The sequence below is a fragment of the Brachyistius frenatus genome, unplaced genomic scaffold, assembly GCF_029030835.1.
Source record: "Brachyistius frenatus isolate BFR_SWC_R1_liver_20210118 unplaced genomic scaffold, ASM2903083v1 Contig_32, whole genome shotgun sequence".
NCBI lineage: Eukaryota > Metazoa > Chordata > Actinopteri > Embiotocidae > Brachyistius > Brachyistius frenatus.
Genome location: NW_027210631.1, coordinates 2742501 through 2748357, shown reverse-complemented (window position 1 = coordinate 2748357; position 5857 = coordinate 2742501). Strand labels below are relative to the sequence as shown.

The 5857-nt window shown below is 47.5% G+C and overlaps 1 long non-coding RNA gene across 1 annotated transcript; it reads left to right on the top strand.

Moving 5' to 3' along the window:
* Positions 1 to 5101, top strand: LOC138621801 (uncharacterized). The gene is made up of 2 exons (XR_011310965.1): positions 1 to 1473; positions 1516 to 5101. It is a non-coding gene; the product is annotated as an uncharacterized lncRNA (long non-coding RNA).
* The last annotated feature ends 756 nt before the right edge of the window (positions 5102 to 5857 follow it).

Below are 5857 nucleotides of genomic sequence, written 5' to 3'. Positions count from 1 at the left end.
GGGGGGGGCATGTCACATGCTGAGTGAGATCATAGTTATCAAGGACACCACACAGTTCAATAGACCCTCTGTCCTGGGGATTATCAACATGGATATTAAAATCACCAACAATAACGACACAGTCAAAATCAAGACAGATTATAGACAGCAGCTCAGTAAACTCATCAAAGAAGGTTGCACAGTATGTCGGTGGTCTGTAGATGTTTAGGAATAAAGCTCGAGAGGAATTCAGAGCTACATATTCAAAAGAAGTAAAATGACCAAAGGACATCTGCTCGCATTGAAGAGAATCGTTAAAATAAAACCGCAACTCCACCTCCTTTCTCATGCGCTCTTGTTTCACTCATGAAACTGAAGTTGTGAGGTGTTGACTCAATAGGAACAGCTGCGCTGTTATCTCGGTCCAACCGAGTTTCAGTTAAAAACAAAAAGTCAAGTTTGTGCCTAACAATAAAATCATTGATTAAAACTGTTTTCCTTCCCCGAAGGTCTCTACGGCGATGTTGCGGGGTTATCTCTCGTTTAGACTCCTCTTGTCTCTCGTCTTTGGCCGCGGGAACAGACGGGTGACGCAGGAAGTAAAATAGATTCGAGGTAAACAGTCTTACCCCTGACTTGTTCAGGCAAACTCCGTCTGACCTTCAAAAGATGTCTGCGCTCCCAGAAAAGGTAGAAATTGTTGATCAAATGTCCTGAACGGTCAGTACATAGTTGACAGCCATTCGTTCCGTGCAAACAGCCTGCTGAATCTTTCACCTCCTCCTCTGACAGGCGGAAGATGGCCTCCGATAAACACCTCGGCACTGACGTCGTTCGACAATCTTTTACAGCAGAGTCACCAACAATCAGAGTCTCGGGCCCGGCCATTAGCTTTCCCCGCGGCCTTTTACGTTCACGTTTACTCTCAGTCCTTGCCCTGCTCTGAGAAGACAGCTGCTTATCCAGGTCATCAGGTGGAGATTTGCACCGAGAGAGTCCCGCGGAGGACGACCGTTAGAGGATTCGTTATCTGCCACACAGCCCTCCTGTTCCTCGGTAGGCCCGGTGGTGCCAGTCAGCTGCGTGTCGGCTTGCGTTTGTCCAGTGTTTTTGAGTCCGTGGTAAAGCGGCATCATTCCCACACAGCCCATTTACCTCCACGTTCACTTCTGGTCGGTGGATTTTTGTCTCCAAGACTGCAATCTTCTGCAGGAGTTTGTGGCGGTCGTCCGTGGAGAAGGGAAAAGGCATCTTGCTGCTACTTCGCTTCAGCTTAGCTGCTAAATCGGCCTCAGCAAATGTTGGCTTTGCTCCCGTAGTAACGAGGTGAAAAGTTGTTTTTGGTTTTTTTTTTTTGGGGGGGGGGATGGCAACGGCTTAATTAATCTACAAAAAAAAAAAATGGCCGAGTGATCTCGTAGATTTTCACAAAAAAGAACGAAAGGGAAATAAAAGCAGAAAAATGCAAGAACATGCAGGAGCAAGCAGAAGAGCGTTGAAGGCCACAGCTTGAAGGCCACCGCTTGAAGGCCACAGCTTGAAGGCCACAGCTTGAAGGCCACCGCTTGAAGGCCACCGCAGGGTTTCTCACGTAACATAACAGTCTGCTTACCAGCAGCAGGAAGGTGTACGACTGAGCTAGAAGAAACGAGGAGATGTCACACAGCTTGATAGGATCTGTGAGGGTTTAAGTACAGAGGAAACCTTCGGTAACAGGCTGCGCGCTCCGTCGGTTTTGCTTGGGATTTGTTCTCAAAAAGAAAAATGTAGAAAGTTGTCAGATTCGTGATAGTTTTTTTTTTTAAAGGTAAATATAAAAAAAAAAAAAAAATGAAATACCTACCAAAAAAACAAATCTAGCCTTAATAAAGAGTAGTTGGAAGAAGTGCGTTTGCCGCAGTGATGGTAGAGTTTATGGAGCCAGAACGACTATCAGCTATTGTTTGAAAGTTAAACTCTGAAGAAGAGAAGTTCATCTTTGATCAGGAGGAAAAACACTTTGACGTGGACGTCCACTCGGTGTTGATGGCGAACGGAGTCTGAGTAGAAAGCTGAGTTTTCCTGCACCGGGACGCTCAAGCTTCTGACACCTGACCTCCAAATCCTTCCGTCCTGTCGTCCGATCTCTCCCCTCACAGCACCCGCCCAGCAAAACAAGGACAAGCATCCAGATGATGTTGTCGGCAGCTATCGTAAACAACAACAACAACAACAACAACACGACGTGTTGAGAAGACTGCTCGTTGCGTCTCGTCCCTGCTGGTTGATATTTGTCGCGTTTCCAGTTAACCGTCGTTGTCCTGAAGAAGGTGTCCAGGACACGTCTGTCCAACAGAGGTGATGCGTCCACGCGCTTGCGTCGATTGACGGCTCCCGACAAAAAACTGTCTCCGGTGAAGACAGAGAGATTTATTTATGGAGGAATGAATTGCTTCAGCTGACTGCGTTCACCATCAACACTGATTAAATATCCGAGTGGCGAAGTGACGCCACCGTGTTGCATTGTGGGATACGGGGGAGGTTTTTTTGGACGTTTTTTGGAACTGCTTTTGATTTTGACCCGCCTTTGATTTTTTTTTTTTTCCCTTCCCTTTTGAATCCCCCAACTTTATGGAAGGGCAATATTAAATATTAAAATGCTCCTTTAAGGGACGGAAAGCTTTTAAAACAAAACAAACTGCTGTAATTGTCTTTTAACGAAAACACCTCGCTGCAACTCATTCACATGTCCGACCTCCACGCGCAGCTTAAATTGTGACACCGCGGAGCTTCGTGTTCACGGAGCCTCGATTCTGAAACGCTTCAGTTACTTTGAGAGCAAACAGATCAAAAGTCTCAACGGGGGGGAAGTAAAAGAAGAAAGGTCGTTATTTTAAAAGTGTGTCAGACAACAACAACAAAAAGCGCCGCTCTTAGTGGCCGTCGGTGAATCAGCAGCTCCCGCGTCGCTGCGTGAACTCGGCTCATCTACGTTTCTTGCCACGTTTTCACAGCGAGGTCGCGACCCGGCCCGTGAGGTCGCGACCCGGCCCGTGAGGTCGCCTCACCGAGGGGAACGTCCAAACCACGTAAGGGCTTTATTCCAATGATCACCTTGCGCTGATTTATTACCCGTTGGTTGCTATGCATCTCCGAAACGTTCTCCGAGGGCGTCGTCGAACGCTTCGTCGTCAAACGCGTCATCGGGGGACACCAAAAGGAAACAGCGGCTCCGGCTCAAAAAAGACGCTGGGACCGTCCCCCGTCCGAGGCTCGTCTTCGATCACTTTGTCTGTTGATCGTCACCGCTGTCGTCGCTGTGTTTTGCTGTTCGGGCACGGGTGAGCAAACGAGCGAGCGAGCGAGCGTGTGTGTGTGTGTGTGTGTGTGTGTGTGTGTGTGTGTGTGTGTGTGTGTGTGTGTGTGTGTGTGTGTGTGTGTATGTGTGTGTGTGTGTGTGTGTGTGGAGGGAAGTTGATTGTATTCTCTTTAATGTACAAAGAAAAAAAAAGAAAGAAAGAAGAAGAAAAATAAAAACCTAAAGAAGCTGACGTCCTCTTTGCTCCTCGGCTGAAGTTCGCTTTTCAGAAAGTGTCCGGCGGCGCGTGAGCCGCCTCCTGCAAAGAGCCGCAGTTTTAAACGCCGTCCTCGTTCCGCCTCCACGTCTGCGTCCGTCCGGGGCGACCAAGTGAAAGCATCGTTTACTGAACTCAGGCTTACGTTGTTTTTTTTGTTTTGTTGTTGTTGTTGTTGCCATCGTAAAGGAAGAAATCCAAAGCTGTGACCGACTCGGAAACGCACTGTTACGGACGCCCCGCGCCCGCTCCTCCCCCCCCCCCCGCCACCCCGAGCTCATTCTCCTCGGACCTTTTTTTGTTTGTTTGTTTGTTTTGGGGTTTTTTTTTAAACGAAGACGCCGTTGAGGTGCACCGTCACCAGAGAAGAGGGAAAAAAATTTAAAAAAAACACGAGCATGTTGAAAACAAATCAAATAAAATAAAGTGCTTCAAAAGGCTTCACCTTCACCCTGAGTGTTTGCATAACCTTATATGACCTTGTGCGATGTTGGTATCTCTGTGTTATGTAACGACGCGCACGGGCCGAGGCGCCCGAGTCCACAAACAGCCGAGCGGAGTTTCACTTCTACGAAACAGGCGGACACCATGTCGTCGGTTCTCATCCGTCCGCGTTCGTTGGAGATCGTGTGTGTTACAAAAAAAGGTGGCGTAGTTATGACCGTGAGCGACTCGTCTGATTCCTGCACACGCGAACGGCACAAGCGGATTCATCTACACGGCCCTTTGAGGATTTTATTGTAAGTAGCACCAGCTGTGATTAAAAAACAAACAAAAAAAACAAACATTTATGGCTGTTTTTTTTTTTGTTGTTTTTTTTTTTTAAAGCTGTTTTTAGCGACGGCGGCGCACGAGTTGATTCCGCTCGGCAAGTAAGTTCTTTGCGTTTCCGGCTTCGGCCGTTAAGACCGAACGGCCCCGCGGCTCGTGCCATTTCCCCCCGCGGGTACGCATTGGGCTGACGTGGCAAAAATTCAGGTTAAAAACTCAAATCAAAACGTTTCGCATTTATTTTATTCATTCGTGACCTTGAACTACCGAGCGAGCGCCGCCTCACAGAATTGGTTTGCAGGACTGAAACTCTCCCCCGCTGTGCTTGTTGTCGGGCGTCTCCCTTGTGGACGTCCTCGTCCAGAGCCGGCTGCGTTTAGCCGGCTGTATTTACTCTCTGCATGTGACCACGACAAAACTCCCATCCTGTGCAACCGTCGTCACGGTGACGGCGCCCCCATGTGTCAGAAGCGGGCGCCGCCTGCCTCACTTCTTGTGGTGTGGTGATGATGATGATGATGATGATGATGATGATGATGATGATGATGACGATGACGACGACTTTCTGTTAATGGGGCTTGTATATCCGATGCCTTCGACAATCATGTGCACATATCAGAGTTACCATGACGACACAGGCCAGAGCGACTGATTGCGTTTCGTTTGTCTTTTCTCCTGGAATAAATCCTGAATGATCGTAACACGTCTTTGTGCTCATCTCTTTTTTTTTTTTTCTCCTCCGGTGTGTGTTAATGTTTGTGGGCATGTCTGACAAAATAAAGACTGACTAATTGGTGTTATTGAGTCTGACTGACTTCCTGCAAACATAAACACTCGTGAGTCTGTCTGTGTGTGTTTGTCTTCAGTATTTCAAACTCGGACGTAAAGCAGACAGCGGACACTCTTTCCCACTTTGACCGACATTCAGCCGAAATGCGCTGCGACGCCAGATGTTCGGCAGGCGGAAGACAGATGTTGAAAAAAAAAAAATACCCCACTGGAAACGCGTCGCTCCGACTTGCAGAAGATTATTAAACTGTTCGAAACACACCGTCTACAGATGTTACTTCTCAGTACGAAAGTGCACGTTTGACTTGGATGGATTCTCCTTTGATTTACAGTTCTGTGTTCCCACTTTTAAATGTGCTTTTGCAACTAAAGAGTTCAGCAAGAGTTCAGATTAAAAAAAAAAAGCTGGAAAAGAGACTGCAGGTTGTTTTTTTTCAGCTGAAAAAAAAAGATCTGTTCTAACTGGATATTGATCAGGTGTTGTCCAAGATGACACCGTTTTCTTGGAGATATTTCAACAACTACTGGATGGATTGGGATCATACCTCTGCTCCCGGGCTCTTACTTTATGTTACCATGGTGATACGTGGCCCAGTTCAACCCGCAGCAGACCCAGCTGGAGAACACTATTTCCTGCTTGGTATTATTTGCGCTGCAGGGCTGTGGAACATTATCCTGGAGTTTCCAGACCTAAAGTCACCGTGTTGGATATTTGGGTCTGGAGACGTTCCATCGTGAACTGTTTCCCGTCGTCACGTCCTGTT